Source organism: Aedes albopictus, chromosome 1 (genome assembly GCF_035046485.1).
Source record: "Aedes albopictus strain Foshan chromosome 1, AalbF5, whole genome shotgun sequence".
Taxonomy (NCBI): Eukaryota; Metazoa; Arthropoda; class Insecta; order Diptera; family Culicidae; genus Aedes; species Aedes albopictus.
The window spans coordinates 168,567,811-168,587,276 of NC_085136.1; the positions used below are offsets into that span (position 1 = coordinate 168,567,811).

Genomic DNA, 19,466 nt, shown 5'->3' on the forward strand with positions numbered 1-19,466 from the left:
GCTAAACAAATTGACATTTTCATTCAATTGTAATGTTCCAAAGTGCTAAAATTGAAACAAAATGTTACAGTTGTTTTGCGCATAGCTCTTCCGATATCCAGTTATGCGTGTTTGTTTGAGTTTTTGGTTTACATTGAGATAGGCCGAACGAAGGGACTATGCCAACGAAGCATCCCGATACCCTACCAATAAATAATTCGGTATGTGTGTCACACATAAACATCATTTGTCCAGACAAATTGCAAAATTACATGTGTACAAAACATAAAATGAATATTTGCAGTTTTTGCAGTGTGGGAATTAAGCATTCATAAAGAACTTAAATTGTTGAAATGATTTTAAAACAAATCCAATAGCTATTTAAGAAAGAGGCACTGAAAAGTTGGTCGATTGTTTACCACGTGGTTTACCACCAGTGAGTGACCAATCGGTCAACCTTGCAGCTCCGATTGATCCAAATTGCGCTCTTCTTGACCTAAGTTTTCAAAGATTTTTTAATTTGAAGCGATTAACGATGTCTATTCCATGCTCCAGACGAATATATCCGCGATGATTTTGATAATGTATCTCTACTGGGAGCTGCGAAACCTGCTGCACAATTTTTCGTAGACTCGTTTTAGTCGCCATTTTTCACTTTGCGTGTCGCCGACGGCTGACACAGACACTAAGCATTGGTATTATGTGTGTACTCACATATTTTTTTTGCTATGGGTGTTAACACATATCAAGTATTTGTGAAACTAATCTAAAGCATAAACATTAAATATCATGATTATAGTTTAGGTAATAAAAATAATGTGTGGAAAGGTCAATTGCATCGATATGTATTTTCACATAAAATAAATATTTGCAGTTTTTGCAGTGTACGTCGAGAATGATATTTACACTGTGTCCAATAAGTTCTCACACAGAATACAAATTTAGAACATATATTTTTATTTCAAATCATGGCATGTATTGAAATGCCACATAATACTGATTAAATAAAGCATACAGATTAGAATAACGTTATTTTATATTTGTTTTTATAAGCCTAGAAGTACACTTTCATTTTCTGAAATCCGTTTGCTCCGGCATGCAAGAAAAATGTTTGAAAAGTTTTTTATTCTGCGGTAGCTAAATAGAGTCCATAGGGTAAAAATTTTGAGTTATTATCCCAAGTATTGTACCCATGATTGTACCATTGGATATACGAAGGCTAAAATAATAGAATTTCAGTGATGATATGTTAAGAAATTTGCAAAAAGCTCAACTTGCGTTGATTTTCTTGACAATGACCGTTATATTAAAGATAAACATCATAAAACGTAAATTTTGGACAAAATTTACCACAAAAGGGATACGAGCATGTTTTAAAAGTGAGAATGGTGTAAATCAACAAGATAAGATGCAGCCATGCTGGTTTAATACAACATATCTAATTAAAACAGGTAAATCATTTATTTTTTCAATTTATGTTTTATTTTGTACAAAATAAAACGGCATCTTTCTTCACCAAAACAGAATCTCATATTTTTTCTCGTATGGTCATAGTTGCTACTAGCAATTGTAAAAACAGGATCCTAATTTGTTTCAACTTAATACCATTACTCGTTAAAATGAGACGAAATACCATGCGGAATCCCAGCGGGATCCCAGCGGAATCCCAGCGGATTCCCAGCGGATTCCCAGCGGATTCCCAGCGGATTCCCAGCGAATTCCCAGCGGAATCCTAGCGGATTCCCAGCGGAATCCCAGCGAATTCCCAGTGGAATCCTAGCGGATTCCCAGCGGAATCCAAGCGAATTCCCAGCGGAATCCTAGCGGATTCACAGCGGAATCGTAGAGAATTTCCAGCGGAATCGTAGCGGATTGCTAGCGGAATCCTAGCGGATTCCCAGCGGAATCGTAGCGGATTTCCAGCGGAATCATAGCGGATTCCCAGCAGAATCGCAGCGGATTCCCAGCGGAATCGTAGCGGATTCCCAGCGGAATCTCAACGGATTCCTAGCGGAATCCTAACGGATTCCTAGCGGAATCCTAGCGGATTGCCAGCGGAATCCTAACGGATTCCTAGCGGAATCCTAACGGATTGCCAGCGGAATCCTAGCGGATTCCCAGCGGAATCCTAGCGGAATCCTAGCGGATTCCCAGCTGAATCCTAGCGGATTCCCAGCGGAATCCTAGCGGATTCCCAGCGGAATCCTAGCGGATTCCCAGCGGAATCCTAGCGGATTCCCAGCGGAATCCTAGCGGATTCCCAGCGGAATCCTAGCGGATTCCCAGCGGAATCCTAGCGGATTCCCAGCGGAATCCTAGCGGATTCCCAGCGGAATCCTAGCGGATTCTCAGCGGAATCCTAGCGGATTCCCAACAAATCCTAGCGGATTCCCAGCGGAATCCTAGCGGATTCCCAGCGGAATCCTAGCGGATTCCCAGCGGAATCCTAGCGGATTCCCAGCGGAATCCTAGCGGATTCCCAGCGGAATCCTAGCGGATTCCCAGCGGAATCCTAGCGGATTCCCAGCGGAATCCTAGCGGATTCCCAGCGGAATCCTAGCGGATTCCCAGCGGAATCCTAGCGGAATCCTAGCGGATTCCCAGCGGAATCCTAGCGGATTCCCAGCGGAATCCTAGCGGATTCCCAGCGGAATCCTAGCAGAATCCTAGCGGATTCCCAGCGGAATCCTAGCGGATTCCCAGCGGAATCCTAGCGGATTCCCAGCGAAATCCTAGCGGATTCCCAGCGGAATCCTAGCGGATTCCCAGCGGAATCCTAGCGGATTCCCAGCGGAATCCTAGCGGATTCCCAGCGGAATCCTAGCGTATTCCCAGCGGAATCCTAGCGGATTCCCAGCGGAATCCTAGCGGATTCCCAGCGGAATCCAAGCGGATTCCCAGCGGAATCCTAGTGGATTCCCAGCGGAATCCTAGCGGATTCCCAGCGGTATCCTAGCGGATTCCCAGCGGAATCCTAGCGGATGTCCAGCGGAATCCTAGCGGATTCCCAGCGGAATCCTAGCGGATTCCCAGCGGAATCCTAGCGGATTCCCAGCGGAATCCTTGCGGATTCCCAGCGGAATCCTAGCGGATTCCCAGCGGAATCCTAGCGGAGTCCAAGCGGAGTCCAAGCGGAATCCTAGCGGAGTCCAAGCGGATTCCCAGCGGAATCCTAGCGGATTCCCAGCGGAATCCTAGCGGATTCCCAGCGGAATCCTAGCGGTTTCCCAGCGGAATCCTAGCGGATTCCCAGCGGAATCCTAGCGGATTCCCAGCGGAATCCTAGCGGATTCCCAGCGGAATCCTGGCGGATTCCCAGCGGAATCCTAGCGGATTCCCAGCGGAATCCTAGCGGATTCCCAGCGGAATCCTAGCGGATTCCCAGCGGAATCCTAGCGGATTCCCAGCGGAATCCTAGCGGATTCCCAGCGGAATCCTAGCGGATTTCCAGCGGAATCCTAGCGGAATCCTGGCGGATTCTCAGTGGAATCCTAGCAGATTCCCAGCGGAATCCTAGCGGGTTCCCAGCGGAAACCTTGCGGATTGCCAGCGGAAACCTTGCGGATTCCCAGCGGAATCCCAGAGGATTCCCAGCGGAATTCCCAACGGGTTCCAAGCGGAATCGTAGCGAAGTCCAAGCGGAATCCTAGCGGAGTCCAAGCGGAATCCTAGATGAAGCCTAGTGGATTCCGAAGGGGTATCCTAGCGGATTCTAAGCTGAATCCTATCGGATTCCAAGCTGAATCCTAGCGGATTCCAGCGGAATCCCAGCGGATTCCAGCGGAATCCCAGTGGATTCCAGCGGATTCCCAGCGGATTGCAGCGGAACCCCAGCGGATTCCAGCGGAATCCCAGCGGATTCCAGCGGATTCCCAGCGGAATCCTAGCGGATTCCCAGCGGAATCGTAGAGAATTCCCAGCGGAATCGTAGCGGATTGCTAGCGGAATCCTAGCGGATTCCCAGCGGAATCGTAGCAGATTCCCAGCGGAATCGTAGCGGATTCCCAGCAGAATCGCAGCGGATTCCCAGCGGAATCGTAGCGGATTCCCAGCGGAATCCTAACGGATTCCTAGCGGAATCCTAACGGATTCCTAGCGGAATCCTAGCGGATTGCCAGCGGCATCCTAACGGATTCCTAGCGGATTGCCAGCGGAATCCCAGCGGATTCCCAGCGGAATCCTAGCGGATTCTCAGCGGAATCCTAGCGGATTGCCAGCGGAATCCTAGCGGATTCCCAGCGGAATCCTAGCGGATTTCCAGCGGAATCCTAGCGGATTCCCAGCGGAATCCTAGCGGATTCCCAGCTGAATCCTAGCGGATTCCCAGCGGAATCCTAGCGGATTCTCAGCGGAATCCTAGCGGATTCCCAACAAATCCTAGCGGATTCCCAGCGGAATCCTAGCGGATTCCCAGCGGAATCCTAGCGGATTCCCAGCGGAATCCTAGCGGATTCCCAGCGGAATCCTAGCGGATTCCCAGCGGAATCCTAGCGGATTCCCAGCGGAATCCTAGCGGATTCCCAGCGGAATCCTAGCGGATTCCCAGCGGAATCCTAGCGGATTCCCAGCGGAATCCTAGCGGATTCCCAGCGGAATCCTAGCGGATTCCCAGCGGAATCCTAGCGGAATCCTAGCGGATTCCCAGCGGAATCCTAGCGGATTCCCAGCGGAATCCTAGCGGATTCCCAGCGGAATCCTAGCGGATTCCCAGCGGAATCCTAGCGGATTCCCAGCGGAATCCTAGCGGATTCCCAGCGGAATCCTAGCAGAATCCTAGCGGATTCCCAGCGGAATCCTAGCGGATTCCCAGCGGAATCCTAGCGGATTCCCAGCGGAATCCTAGCGGATTCCCAGCGGAATCCTAGCGGATTCCCAGCGGAATCCTAGCGGATTCCCAGCGGAATCCTAGCGGATTCCCAGCGGAATCCTAGCGGATTCCCAGCGGAATCCTAGCGGATTCCCAGCGGAATCCTAGCGGATTCCCACCGGAATCCTAGCGGATTCCCAGCGGAATCCTAGCGGATTCCCAGCGGAATCCTAGCGGATTCCCAGCGGAATCCTAGCGGATTCCCAGCGGAATCCTAGCGGATTCCCAGCGGAATCCTAGCGGATTCCCAGCGGAATCCTAGCGGATTCCCAGCGGAATCCTAGCGGATTCCCAGCGGAATCCTAGCGGATTCCCAGCGGAATCCTAGCGGATTCCCAGCGGAATCCAGGCGGATTCCCAGCGGAATCCAGGCGGATTCCCAGCGGAATCCTAGCGGATTCCCAGCGGAATCCTAGCGGATTCCCAGCGGAATCCTAGCGGATTCCCAGCGGAATCCTAGCGGATTCCCAGCGGAATCCTAGCGTATTCCCAGCGGAATCCTAACGGATTCCCAGCGGAATCCTAGCGGATTCCCAGCGGAATCCAAGCGGATTCCCAGCGGAATCCTAGTGGATTCCCAGCGGTATCCTAGCGGATTCCCAGCGGAATCCTAGCGGATTTCCAGCGGAATCCTAGCGGATTTCCAGCGGAATCCTAGCGGATTCCCAGCGGAATCCTAGCGGATTCCCAGCGGAATCTTAGCGGATTCCCAGCGGAATCTTAGCGGATTCCCAGCGGAATCCTAGCGGATTCCCAGCGGAATCCTAGCGGAGTCCAAGCGGAGTCCAAGCGGAATCCTAGCGGAGTCCAAGCGGATTCCCAGCGGAATCCTAGCTGATTCCCAGCGGAATCCTAGCGGATTCCCAGCGGAATCCTAGCGGATTCCCAGCGGAATCCTGGCGGATTCCCAGCGGAATCCTAGCGGATTCCCAGCGGAATCCTAGCGGATTCCCAGCGGAATCCTAGCGGATTCCCAGCGGAATCCTAGCGGATTCCCAGCGGAATCCTAGCGGAATACTGGCGGATTCTCAGTGGAATCCTAGCAGATTCCCAGCGGAATCCTAGCGGGTTCCCAGCGGAAACCTTGCGGATTGCCAGCGGAAACCTTGCGGATTCCCAGCGGAATCCCAGAGGATTCCCAGCGGAATTCCCAACGGGTTCCAAGCGGAATCGTAGCGAAGTCCAAGCGGAATCCTAGCGGAGTCCAAGCGGAATCCTAGATGAAGCCTAGTGGATTCCGAAGGGGAATCCTAGCGGATTCCAAGCTGAATCCTATCGGATTCCAAGCTGAATCCTAGCGGATTCCAGCGGAATCACAGCGGATTCCAGCGGAATCCCAGTGGATTTCAGCGGAATCCCAGCGGATTGCAGCGGAACCCCAGCGGATTCCAGCGGAATCCCAGCGGATTCCAGCGGATTCCCAGCGGAATCCTAGCGGATTCCCAGCGGAATCCTAGCGGATTTCCAGCGGAATCCTAGCGGATTTCCAGCGGAATCCTAGCGGATTTCCAGCGGAATCCTAGCGGATTCCCAGCGGAATCCTAGCGGATTCCCAGCAGAATCCTAGCGGATTCCCAGCGGAATCCTAGCGGATTCCCAGCGGAATCCTAGCGGATTCCCAGCGGAATCCTAGCGGATTCCCAGCGGAATCCTAGCGGATTCCCAGCGGAATCCTAGCGGATTCCCAGCGGAATCCTAGCGGATTCCCAGCGGAATCCTAGCGGATTCCCAGCGGAATACTAGCGGATTCCCAGCAGAATACTAGCGGATTCCCAGCGGAATCCTAGCGGATTCCCAGCGGAATTCTAGCGGATTCCCAGCGGAATCCTAGCGGATTCCCAGCGGAATTCTAGCGGATTCCCAGCGGAATCCTAGCGGATTTCCAACGGAATCCTAGCGGATTCCCAGCGGAATACTAGCGGATTCCCAGCGGAATCCTAGCGGATTCCCAGCAGAATTCTAGCGGATTCCCAGCGGAATCTTAGCGGATTTCCAGCGGAATCCTAGCGGATTCCCAGCGGAATCCTAGCGGATTCCCAGCGGATTCCCAGCGGAATCCCAGCGGATTCCCAGCGGAATCTCAGCGGATTCCCAGCGGAATCCCAGCGGATTCTCAGCGGAATCCCAGCGGATTCCCAGCGGAATCCCAGCGGATTCCCAGCGGAATCCCAGCGGATTCCCAGCGGAATCCTAGCGGATTCCCAGCGGAATCCTAGCGGATTCCCAGCGGAATCCTCAGCGGATTCCCAGCGGAATCCCAGCGGATTCCCAACGGATTCCCAGCGGAATCCCAGCGGATTCCCAGCGGAATCCTAGCGGATTCCCAGCGGAATCCCAGCGGATTCCCAGCGGAATCCCAGCGGATTCCCAGCGGATTCCCAGCGGAATCCCAGCGGATTCCCAGCGGAATCCCAGCGGATTCCCAGCGGAATTCCAGCGGATTCCCAGCGGAATCCCAGCGGATTCCCAGCGGAATCCCAGCGGATTCCCAGCGGAATCCCAGCGGAATCCCAGCGGATTCCCAGCGGAATCCCAAGCGGATTCCCAGCGAAATCGCAGCGGATTCCCAGCGGATTCCCAGCGGAATCCCAGCGGATTCCCAGCGGAATCCCAGCGGATTCCCAGCGGAATCCCAGCGGATTCCCAGCGGAATCCCAGCGGATTCCCAGCGGAATCCCAGCGGATTCCCAGCGGAATCCCAGCGGATTCCCAGCGGAATCCCAGCGGATTCCCAGCGGAATCCCAGCGGATTCCCAGCGGAATACCAGCGGATTCCCAGCGGAATCCCAGCGGATTCCCAGCGGAATCCCAGCGGATTCCCAGCGGAATCCCAGCGGATTCCCAGCGGATTCCCAGCGGAATCCTAGCGGATTCCCAGCGGAATCCCAGCGGATTCAAAGCGGAATCCCAGCGGATTCCCAGCGGAATCCCAGCGGATTCCCAGCGGAATCCCAGCGGATTCCCAGCGGAATCCCAGCGGATTCCCAGCGGAATCCCAGCGGATTCCCAGCGGAATCCCAGCGGATTCCCAGCGGAATCCCAGCGGATTCCCAGCGGAATCCCAGCGGATTCCCAGCGGAATCCCAGCGGATTCCCAGCGGAATCCCAGCGGATTCCCAGCGGAATCCCAGCGGATTCCCAGCGGAATCCCAGCGGATTCCCAGCGGAATCCCAGCGGATTCCCAGCGGAATCCCAGCGGATTCCCAGCGGAATCCCAGCGGATTCCCAGCGGAATCCCAGCGGATTCCCAGCGGAATCCCAGCGGATTCCCAGCGGAATCCCAGCGGATTCCCAGCGGAATCCCAGCGGATTCCCAGCGGAATCCCAGCGGATTCCCAGCGGAACCCCAGCGGATTCCCAGCGGAATCCCAGCGGATTCCCAGCGGAATCCCAGCGGAATCCCAGCGAGATTTATCCATGCTCAACATTTACAGTTAACACTTTATTTATAGTCCATAACACAAACACCTTATTTAACATACAAACTTAACATTTATTCTATCTAATAACTATATAATTTGTTCATGGTCGTAATTTTGGATCACTAGACTACGTCTGAGTGTCTCGCTGACTTAATTCGCACTGAGGCTTCAGTTCCCTTGGGTCTCTCATGGGCGATGCATCACCCAGGGGTTCTTCGATGCAGTCCAACACTCGAAACATCAACTATGCGTAGAACTGAACCTGATTAACTGTTCGCTTTGTAATTGAACACAACCCTTGAAAGTTAGGTAGTTTTACATTGTTTCAAGAATGTTTGTACCCTGTGCTCAACTGTGTACTGTGCTCAACAATTATTGTAGTACACATGTAACCATCAGCTCTCTCTCTCTCTTAGGTTTGCATCAATTTATTGCTTATTTCAGTCAATCAACCACAAATCGCTGGCAAGCACCGCCGCTACATTAAATCGTTGTTCCAATTAAATACATGTTTTTCGAATCAAAACCATAAGACAATGCGCACGGTTGACCCCCTGGCCAAATTTGATTTTCCTCGCCTGCGGACCCGACCGGGCGGGTGGCGGCGGTGTCACGCTCGGCTAGCTCTTGACATAACTGTTCCCGCAGAATACCGATAGCCCGCTAGGCTCGTTCTTCAGCCTATAGGCCTAAAGGCTTGTTTGTGAATAATGACTGTTGTTGGTGGGTGCCCGCATGCTATACCCTCCACCGATGAGAAAGGGTCGACGATAGGTAGAGGTACACTTCAGGAGGAAGTACGTTTACCTTCAAACGCACATGCAGGTTCATCGGTCTTCTTGTCGACAGATACAAGTCAAGTTCATTCGCCTCACGGTCACGAAATGCATCAGAATCGGGTTGTTGGGTGTGGCGATTGTTTGAAATGAAATTGCTTGTTTTGAAATGGTTTTTCATATTGGAAGTATTACGTTCCCATGAGGAAGAACTTGCACGTGTAATACGCTTTGCATTTGGATTTAGACTGAATTGGATTTATATTGGATTTTGATTGTATTTAGATCCTTATCTTCTTGTCTTCTTGTCTTCTTGTCTTCTTGTCTTCTTGTCTTCTTGTCTTCTTGTCTTCTTGTCTTCTTGTCTTCTTGTCTTCTTGTCTTCTTGTCTTCTTGTCTTCTTGTCTTCTTGTCTTCTTGTCTTCTTGTCTTCTTGTCTTCTTGTCTTCTTGTCTTCTTGTCTTCTTGTCTTCTTGTCTTCTTGTCTTTTGTCTTCTTGTCTTCTTGTCTTCTTGTCTTCTTGTCTTCTTGTCTTCTTGTCTTCTTGTCTTCTTGTCTTCTTGTCTTCTTGTCTTCTTGTCTTCTTGTCTTCTTGTCTTCTTGTCTTCTTGCCTTCTTGCCTTCTTGTCTTCTTGTCTTCTTGTCTTCTTGTCTTCTTGTCTTCTTGTCTTCTTGTCTTCTTGTCTTCTTGTCTTCTTGTCTTCTTGTCTTCTTGTCTTCTTGTCTTCTTGTCTTCTTGTCTTCTTGTCTTCTTGTCTTCTTGTCTTCTTGTCTTCTTGTCTTCTTGTCTTCTTGTCTTCTTGTCTTCTTGTCTTCTTGTCTTCTTGTCTTCTTGTCTTCTTGTCTTCTTGTCTTCTTGTCTTCTTGTCTTCTTGTCTTCTTGTCTTCTTGTCTTCTTGTCTTCTTGTCTTCTTGTCTTCTTGTCTTCTTGTCTTCTTGTCTTCTTGTCTTCTTGTCTTCTTGTCTTCTTGTCTTCTTGTCTTCTTGTCTTCTTGTCTTCTTGTCTTCTTGTCTTCTTGTCTTCTTGTCTTCTTGTCTTCTTGTCTTCTTGTCTTCTTGTCTTCTTGTCTTCTTGTCTTCTTGTCTTCTTGTCTTCTTGTCTTCTTGTCTTCTTGTCTTCTTGTCTTCTTGTCTTCTTGTCTTCTTGTCTTCTTGTCTTCTTGTCTTCTTGTCTTCTTGTCTTCTTGTCTTCTTGTCTTCTTGTCTTCTTGTCTTCTTGTCTTCTTGTCTTCTTGTCTTCTTGTCTTCTTGTCTTCTTGTCTTCTTGTCTTCTTGTCTTCTTGTCTTCTTGTCTTCTTGTCTTCTTGTCTTCTTGTCTTCTTGTCTTCTTGTCTTCTTGTCTTCTTGTCTTCTTGTCTTCTTGTCTTCTTGTCTTCTTGTCTTCTTGTCTTCTTGTCTTCTTGTCTTCTTGTCTTCTTGTCTTCTTGTCTTCTTGTCTTCTTGTCTTCTTGTCTTCTTGTCTTCTTGTCTTCTTGTCTTCTTGTCTTCTTGTCTTCTTGTCTTCTTGTCTTCTTGTCTTCTTGTCTTCTTGTCTTCTTGTCTTCTTGTCTTCTTGTCTTCTTGTCTTCTTGTCTTCTTGTCTTCTTGTCTTCTTGTCTTCTTGTCTTCTTGTCTTCTTGTCTTCTTGTCTTCTTGTCTTCTTGTCTTCTTGTCTTCTTGTCTTCTTGTCTTCTTGTCTTCTTGTCTTCTTGTCTTCTTGTCTTCTTGTCTTCTTGTCTTCTTGTCTTCTTGTCTTCTTGTCTTCTTGTCTTCTTGTCTTCTTGTCTTCTTGTCTTCTTGTCTTCTTGTCTTCTTGTCTTCTTGTCTTCTTGTCTTCTTGTCTTCTTGTCTTCTTGTCTTCTTGTCTTCTTGTCTTCTTGTCTTCTTGTCTTCTTGTCTTCTTGTCTTCTTGTCTTCTTGTCTTCTTGTCTTCTTGTCTTCTTGTCTTCTTGTCTTCTTGTCTTCTTGTCTTCTTGTCTTCTTGTCTTCTTGTCTTCTTGTCTTCTTGTCTTCTTGTCTTCTTGTCTTCTTGTCTTCTTGTCTTCTTGTCTTCTTGTCTTCTTGTCTTCTTGTCTTCTTGTCTTCTTGTCTTCTTGTCTTCTTGTCTTCTTGTCTTCTTGTCTTCTTGTCTTCTTGTCTTCTTGTCTTCTTGTCTTCTTGTCTTCTTGTCTTCTTGTCTTCTTGTCTTCTTGTCTTCTTGTCTTCTTGTCTTCTTGTCTTCTTGTCTTCTTGTCTTCTTGTCTTCTTGTCTTCTTGTCTTCTTGTCTTCTTGTCTTCTTGTCTTCTTGTCTTCTTGTCTTCTTGTCTTCTTATCTTCTTGTCTTCTTATCTACTTGTCTTCTTGTCTTCTTGTCTTCTTGTCTTCTTGTCTTCTTGTCTTCTTGTCTTCTTGTCTTCTTGTCTTTTTGTCTTCTTGTCTTCTTGTCTTCTTGTCTTCTTGTCTTCTTGTCTTCTTGTCTTCTTGTCTTCTTGTCTTCTTGTCTTCTTGTCTTCTTGTCTTCTTGTCTTCTTGTCTTCTTGTCTTCTTGTCTTCTTGTCTTCTTGTCTTCTTGTCTTCTTGTCTTCTTGTCTTCTTGTCTTCTTGTCTTCTTGTCTTCTTGTCTTCTTGTCTTCTTGTCTTCTTGTCTTCTTGTCTTCTTGTCTTCTTGTCTTCTTGTCTTCTTGTCTTCTTGTCTTCTTGTCTTCTTGTAGTTTTCTTGTCGGCGACTTATAATTTTCTTGTCGTCATATTAGTGAAATCTTATTCTATGCCGTTCACTTGTAGGTTTCTTGTTATTTCATTATGGTCATCTTGTTATCCTCTTGCTGTGCGTTTTCATGACGTATGTTTGTCTACTTCGTGTTTCTTTGCGTCATTTCGTTCTCTTGTCGTCTTCTCATCATCGTTTTGCAGTATTCTTCTATCTTTATTATAATCTTTACAATCTCGTTTGCATTTTTCGTGTCGTTTCCTTGTTGTGCTTTTTTCGCTTCTTGTAATCTTCTTAACATCATGTTGCCATCTTGTATCTTTCCATGTTGTGTTCATTGTCTTTTTGGCAGTTTTAACATTTGCTTGTCGCTTACTTGTAAGTTTCTTGTCATTTTTTTTTGTTGTCTTACTGTCGTTTATTGACCCGTTCTTGTTTTCCTGTTTTTTTTTTTCTTTTTATCTTATCTTATCTTCTTACCTTTTTGTTTGTTGAATGAAATAGCGAATAAATCGATATTTATAGCTTTGATAATCGTCAGTTATGATGTCAAAAGTGATTCACCATAGCCTTATTAGTCTTTAACTCTTTGAATGAGAACTATGTTTAGTCCAATTTTTATGAAACCGGAAATGTACCACCTGTATGCATGATTCATCCACTCCGTTCCAACAGCAAGCAACACGTGGAACCTCGAATCTGCATAAACTCCGTGGTGTGGGTGAAATGTGGTGCACTTGTGCCTCGCGACGGACAATCAATTGTTGTGCCTTCTCCTAATATACTTACGTCTATTACTATGGTGACCACGGAACCATAACGCGACGTCATGGCTGGCTGCTACACACGATGTCAGTGTATACCTACGGTAGATTCGTCCGTCCGTCGGTCGGCCGGCGCGGGGACCATATTCTATTCCACGCCCGCACGATTCGCGTCGCGCTTCGCACGATCTACGCTCGGCCTACTACTCTTCTGTGTTTACCTTCTGCTGTACCAACCCATTTCAGTGTATTTTCCACCCGCCCTGGTGAACTGGCGCTGGCGTCACCACTAGGCAGAGGCCTACTTGATCCGAGCTAATGGAAAATGAAGAGCCAAAACAGAGACATTGCATTGGCGGGTCCGTCATTCCCGGTCAAGTTCCAGCGAAATGAAACAGTTAATTAATTTCATTCTAATTGAATCGGCGTCCGTATCAAGTTGTTCGCGGCGGGCGAGCGCGGTCTTCCCGGGTCTGCAACGACAGTGATACTGCGTGTGCCTCCTCTGTCTTCAATCAAGATGATCTCGAGATGGAGAAACGTCTTTTCCAAGATAAACGTTATGTAGTCACATGCGAGTCATTGCAAAGTTCTGCGCCTACTGTGTGTATCGTTTATCTTCAGTTTGTTCAGAGGCTGAAGAATGATAAGACCGATTGGGGGACGGTGCAATCATACGATCTGAGTGAATCATAGAGTTCAAGTTCAGCCCACGAAATTGTTTAAGTGCTCAGTGTGAATTTGGGAATGTACGGTTCTGGCGGGGAAGTTGTGGAAAGTGAGAAAAATACATCAGAAAACCATGTCGCCGTAAATGTGAAATAATCAGCTGTGTTATTTGAGTGTATCTACAAATAATCAATAAAAAGTCTACTTGTATCAAATGAAGTGGGTTTCATGAAGAAGATTTTGTCGTATGTACGCAACGAAATCGGTTTTGATCGTCACTAGTGCTGAGTTGTTTCTACTGCTCCTAATGATAACCGTGTATGAGTTTGTTGGTTTAAAATTTGAGGTTGAATCCTTGTAGTCAAAGAATATAGGATACAATATTGGTCGAGATGGTTTGTAAGATATTTTATACAGGCAAGCAGTTTGGTTCGTAAGATAGAAAGTTCAAGTCTTCGGCACAGTTGTTCAGAAGGTCTTTGGCATCGTAAAGACAAGCAGTTTGCCTCACAATTCTGCCACTAGGTGGCCCTAGTGAGCTTATAAATATGAGCTATTTTTAATTAGCTCTGTCTCATGATATTGATAAAAATGTTCAACGACTGTATTGGTGATAGACGCTGTAGACTGTGTTTTGCAGATTTTCAGGATTTCGAGATACAGTACCCAAGTAACACACTTGTCACCGAAGAGTCACGGCGGCGCAGGTTTTTGTTGTGCATAAGTCACTGTGACCTACTTCTAACAAATAAACACTTACTTGCTAGGAGTAAGTCACAGTAACTTCTGCGCAACAAAAACCTGCGCCGCCGTGACTCTTCGGTGACAAGTGTGTTACTTGGGTAGCATGAATTCTTGAAGGTATTTTCGTAAAAGCCTTGAAACTTTCACTTTTGGAAACCCTCGAGGTATTCCTGTAAGGATCCCCGAAGAGAGTCCCTGAAGAAATTCTTGAATAATTTCATTGAGATATTTTAAGGCAACTTCTTGAAGAAATGTTAGGAGAAATTTCTGAAGGAATTCTAGGATAAGTCCTGAAACAATCATTGACAAAAACCCCAGAGGCATTCCCAGGGGAATTTCTGAAATTGTCTCTTGACATTTGGAATAATCTCTGAAGGACTTTCTGAAAGAATACTCTGTAAAAACTTCTATAAAAATCTCTAGAGGAGTTCTTGAAAAATCAATGCATAATTTCTTGAAGGATATCTTGGACAAAAAAAGAACCTTAGGATTCGCATACACATACTGGAAAAATTTGTAATTAGAAGGCACGAAATGTAGCTAATTAACAAATTGAGTGATAAAATTTGTGGAAAAAAATCGGATTCTGGTGGGATTCAAACCCATGACTCCGTGTTCACTTTGGTTTTGGAGACCGGCGCTTAAACCAACTAAGCCGTGAACACTCCATTTTCACAAACTCATCTCTCTTTCGGCTTGAATGCCATTCTTCAATACACTCTCATATGTGGCTACTAATTACAAGTGAGAGGATATATTCCTGAAAGAATCGCAAGATGAGTTTCTGAAAGAATGCAATTGCCGGAGCTGCAGGGAATATTCTTGTAGGAATTCCTGAACAAATTCGTGGATGAACTCCAAAAAATTTTCTTGGAGATAGGGGCATAATGGACACCCAGGGCGAAATAGACACCCCTGTTTTTATCGAAACCGTTGACTTTTATGTTAAACTTTTAATGCATAAGTGTAAAGGAACGAGTCATTGTTCTATTTTTCAAAAGTACCATTTATATTCCTCCAAAAAACCAAAATATAATTGAAATAGAAATATGTTTTTCATATGGTGGGCCCATATAGCCGAGGCGGTAAACGCACGGGTATTCAGCATGACCATGCTGAGGGTGACGGGTTCGATTTCCGGTCGGTCCAGGATCTTTCCGTAAAGGAAATTTCCTTGACTTCCTTGGGCATAGAGTATCTTCGTGCCTGCCACACGATATACACATGCAAAATGGTCATTGGCAGAGGAAGCTCTCAGTTAATAACTGCGGAAGTGCTCATAGAACACTAAGCTGAGAAGCAGGCTCTGTCCCAATGAGGACGTTACGCAAAGAAGAGAGAGAGATGGTGAAATTTTTATAATTTCGAAGCAGCAGCAAATAAGGTATTACGACTGCGAGTGTTTGAGTGCGTCCACCTTAAAAGCAAGTGAATTGTTACTTTATCTACATGTATGCGCAGATTTAGCAATGGACAAGGGGCTAGACACGTATTAGCATAATGAGTGTATTTGAAGTTTATTAGTGTATTTGCGAATGTATAGTATTGCATATTAATGTATTACCATCAAAGTAATCGTACTGGCTGAAATCAAGGTTGTGACAGATGAATCAAAAAACAAACATTGTTTATCGAAAAAATCGGCCGCAGAGTTTGCTACGATGCACTCATCTATTTCAGTATACTATGATATACTAAGACAAGAATTATACGTGTCTGGCCCCTTGGCAATGGATGAAGTATTTTATTTTTGATTAGAATTTACTCAACATAGCAATTTTAATGTTCTAGTCGATTTGGGGCGAAATGAACACTGGCAATTACAAATAGATGGACGCGCATTGCATACTGTTAGGCGTTTGAGAGCGCGTAAAATAATCAATCAGATTATTTTAGCCTCAATTTTATTTAATTAATCTTTGGTATTCATCTCCATAGGCAAATTATTTAACTGGTTGATGTTATAAAAGAATTAGCATAAAATATGCAGGGGTGTCCATTATGTCCCGATGGGTGTCCATTTCGCCCCTGACCTTTCCTGCCAGCTCTAAAAAACACACGGCTTACAATTCATTATTTTTTCACAATAAAGGCATTCTACCTGCTGTAAATGATTGAAATACGTAGGAAACAAGCTAAAGTTGTAAGCCAACTGATAACACTAGTTTACAGCATTTTTGAACTCGGTAAGCTGATGATCATTTTTGGTGTAGATGTAGAATCATGCCCTGAGTTCGAAAACGCGAAGGAAAAAATTACAGTAGAGCGGAAATTTTTTCGACTTTCCATACAAGGTTGATGATTTGAAATCGATTTTTGTTCTATTTATAAGCAAAGTCGCTCACTTCACACATCGCATTCTTCGTAATCAATTACCCGATTGAGCTGATTTTTTTACTGTAACTCGCCTACATATGATATGTCAAATAAACGTTGAGAAGGAATTTTTAAATTGTTTTTTTTCCTATTTGAAGGAAATAAATTTCTTCATATATTTTTGGAAATTTTGCTAAAATTTAAGGAGATCGTCCCTAAAACTTGCCAATATCTTGAATTTCATCAATCTGACGCAAACCCTGAATTCAGATGATAGAATGGTATTATATTTGGCTTTAAATTTATGGAAAAAGATTTAAAATTTGTTGAACAAAACGCAAGATATTTGAGTTTTAGTAAATCCCATATTTTGAAAAGTTGGGAACCTCGATATTAGGCTAAAACTCAAAAACTGTTCTACTTAAAAAAATTTGCATCACGGTTTCGAAATCAGCGCTAAATTGTGCTTCAAAAACATTGATCGTTGACAGAAGTTCACGATTTTCGTTTTATTTTGTAAACTAGTGTAATATGTTAAGTTTTTCTTTGATATACAGGCGTAACGTAGTCATTTGCTTAGGGTGTCCTGGTGGAGATCCTGGAGAAATTCCTGGGTAAATTCCTGGAGATATTAATTTCTGTTTGGAACTCTGGAGGAATGCCTAGAGAAATTCTTAGAGGAACGCTTGAAGGAATCCCTGGAGGAATCTCCAGAGGAACTTCTGGTGGAGTCTCTAGAGGAATTTCTGGAGGAATCTCTAGAGGAATTCCTAGATTAGTCTCTAGTGGATTTCCTAAATGTATTCTCAAAGGAAACTCTGCAGGAATTCCCAGAGAAAACTCTGGAACAACTCCTGGAGGAATCGCTGGAAGAATTTCGGAAGAAAAATCTCAAAAGGAATTCCTGAAGGAATCCCAGAAAGTACTGAAGAAGTCGCAGAAAGAATTCTTGGAGAAATTTTGAAGGAATCCGAAGAAAAAATCTTGGGGGAACTTGCAAGCAATCCCAAGAAGTATTCCTAAGGAAATCCCAAAACAATTGCTGGAGGACGTCCTGGTTTAATCCCGGGAGGATTCACTGAAGGAATTCCAGGAAGAATTCCTAAAGGAACCCCAAGAAGAGTTCCTCGAGGAATCCTTGGGGGATTTTTCAAAATAATACCTGGAGTAATTCCTGAAATAAACACAGAAGGTACTCCCGAGTGAAATACTAGAGGGTTTATTGGAGGAATTCTTGAAGAAATCCCATGAGGAATTCCTTAAGAAATCTTAGGAGAGCTTTCCCTACGAACTCATGGAAGAGTTTCTGTAGGAATTCCTGAAAAAAAAATCTGAAATAGTTCATGTCTGCAATTATTTCTGGACGAATTATTTAAGCTGTCCTTCAATGGGCTCTTGAAGGATTTTTTTGTACAAAATCATTAAGGAACATCTGTGCCGTAATTCTGCAAAATGACGTAGGCGCCAATCAAAATTTCGATTTTTTCTGGTATGTTATATATAATATCTAGTGTAAAAATAACACTGTGGTATGCCTGCTGTGTAAGAATGCAAGATCTAGTCGTAATCTATCATCTATGGAAATAAACTTAGCGGATGAGCAGGTGTGTTATGCATAATAACCAAAAAATAGGCAAAAATCTTCAATGTCGCTTACGTCACTTTTAAGAATTACGGCAGAATGGATTCGTTTTGGATAATATCTGATTCGTGGGAGGAATTCCTGAATCATTTCTTAGAACAAGCCTTGAAAGAATCACTATCGTAACTCCGTAAGACGTCCATAGAGGAATTCATGAAGGATACATTCCTGGAGAAGTCCCTTGAGAAATTTCTGAAAATGACTCTGGAGAAACTCATAAAGAAATCCCAGTTTTGTTTTTTGCTCTTGGCACAACGTTTGTTTGAATTGTATGTGTACTAGTGAAAAATCGTGCATTTTGAATTACTTACCTTACCGATCAGGCTAAGGCCTGGGTGGCCTCTGCTGTACATTGAAGCCGTCTCCATTCCACTCAGTCCACGTCTGTAGAGGACTACCGGTCTAATCAGCGTTTTGTAGATAGTTTACTTCGTGTTACGGCGAACTTTATTCGATCGTAGAGTTCTGCGGAGGAATCCGTAACCGTGCATAATCTGCCATAGCTGTTCTCGATCGATTGTATCATACGCCTATTTGAAATCAATGGACAAGTGATGTGTGGGCACGTTGTATTCGCGGCATTTCTGAAATATCAGTTGGATGGCGAACATCTGGTCCGTTGTAGCGCGTTCACCCATAAATCCAGCCTGATATTGCTCCACGAACTCTCTTGCAATGGGTGATAGACGGCGTACACTGACTGGGGCAGAACGCAGTTATGGACAGACAAAACCTCTAGTGCTCTGGATATCCATCCTAGAGGTTTGGAGTTTTTAGAGAAGTGTTTTGTAAGAGTTTTGACTAAAATCTGGTGACTCAATAATTGATCTATATAAGTCGCAACTGATCTAGATCAGAAAAAATAGATTTTGATCAATATTTTGAAGTAAAAAAAATCAGAAAAAAATTTCGAACGTTAGGTTAGTGAAAATATATAAAAAAAAGATTATTTCGCAACAAAAACTTACATAATCACGGAGATTGAAGGTTTTTCTTATTAAAATTACAAAAAAGGTGATTTACAATTTATTTGATAACTCATGAAGCAGCAGGCGGAGGCAGCTAATGTTTTGGCCAAAACATGTCAATACCACTAGCATCGATACAGTGGGGAAAGAAAAGTGGGGGAACTCAGGGCTTTTGCCATATACTAGTATGAAATCATCACGAAAATAAATGAAAATTTACCATTGAGATCAATTTTTTGAACTCCAAACATGATGTAATGCAATTTTCCGATTGTTTTTTAATGTAACAAGTCTGAGTGATTACTGTTAGATAATTATGTCAAACGCCCTTGGCAAGACCCGATGTTTTGATAAATGTTTTTTTATCAGTCTCTTCAAAATTCACAATCCAAAATATTTAGAAATGGCAGGGGGGGGGGGTGTATCAGTATCAGTAGGTCAGCTCCAGAGGCACGGGGTTGGGGGTCGGTTGTGTTGGTTTTTGACGAGACAATAGGTCATAATGAAATTTGTGTCAGCTTTATTATAATGAAATGATATGCTGTAAACATTTCAACCTCGTTGACTGATGAAATTCATCGTCGTATTTGTATCAAAGCATTGAGTTTCCCCACTCACTTTCTTTTCCAATATTAGATGCCAAAAACTG

At 45.0% G+C, this 19,466-nt stretch overlaps 1 protein-coding gene across 4 annotated transcripts in view; it reads left to right on the plus strand.

Moving 5' to 3' along the window:
• LOC109412137 (protein unc-13 homolog 4B) overlaps nucleotides 1-19,466 on the plus strand; it is a 381,313-nt gene that overhangs the window by 203,212 nt on the left and 158,635 nt on the right. The window lies entirely within an intron of this gene.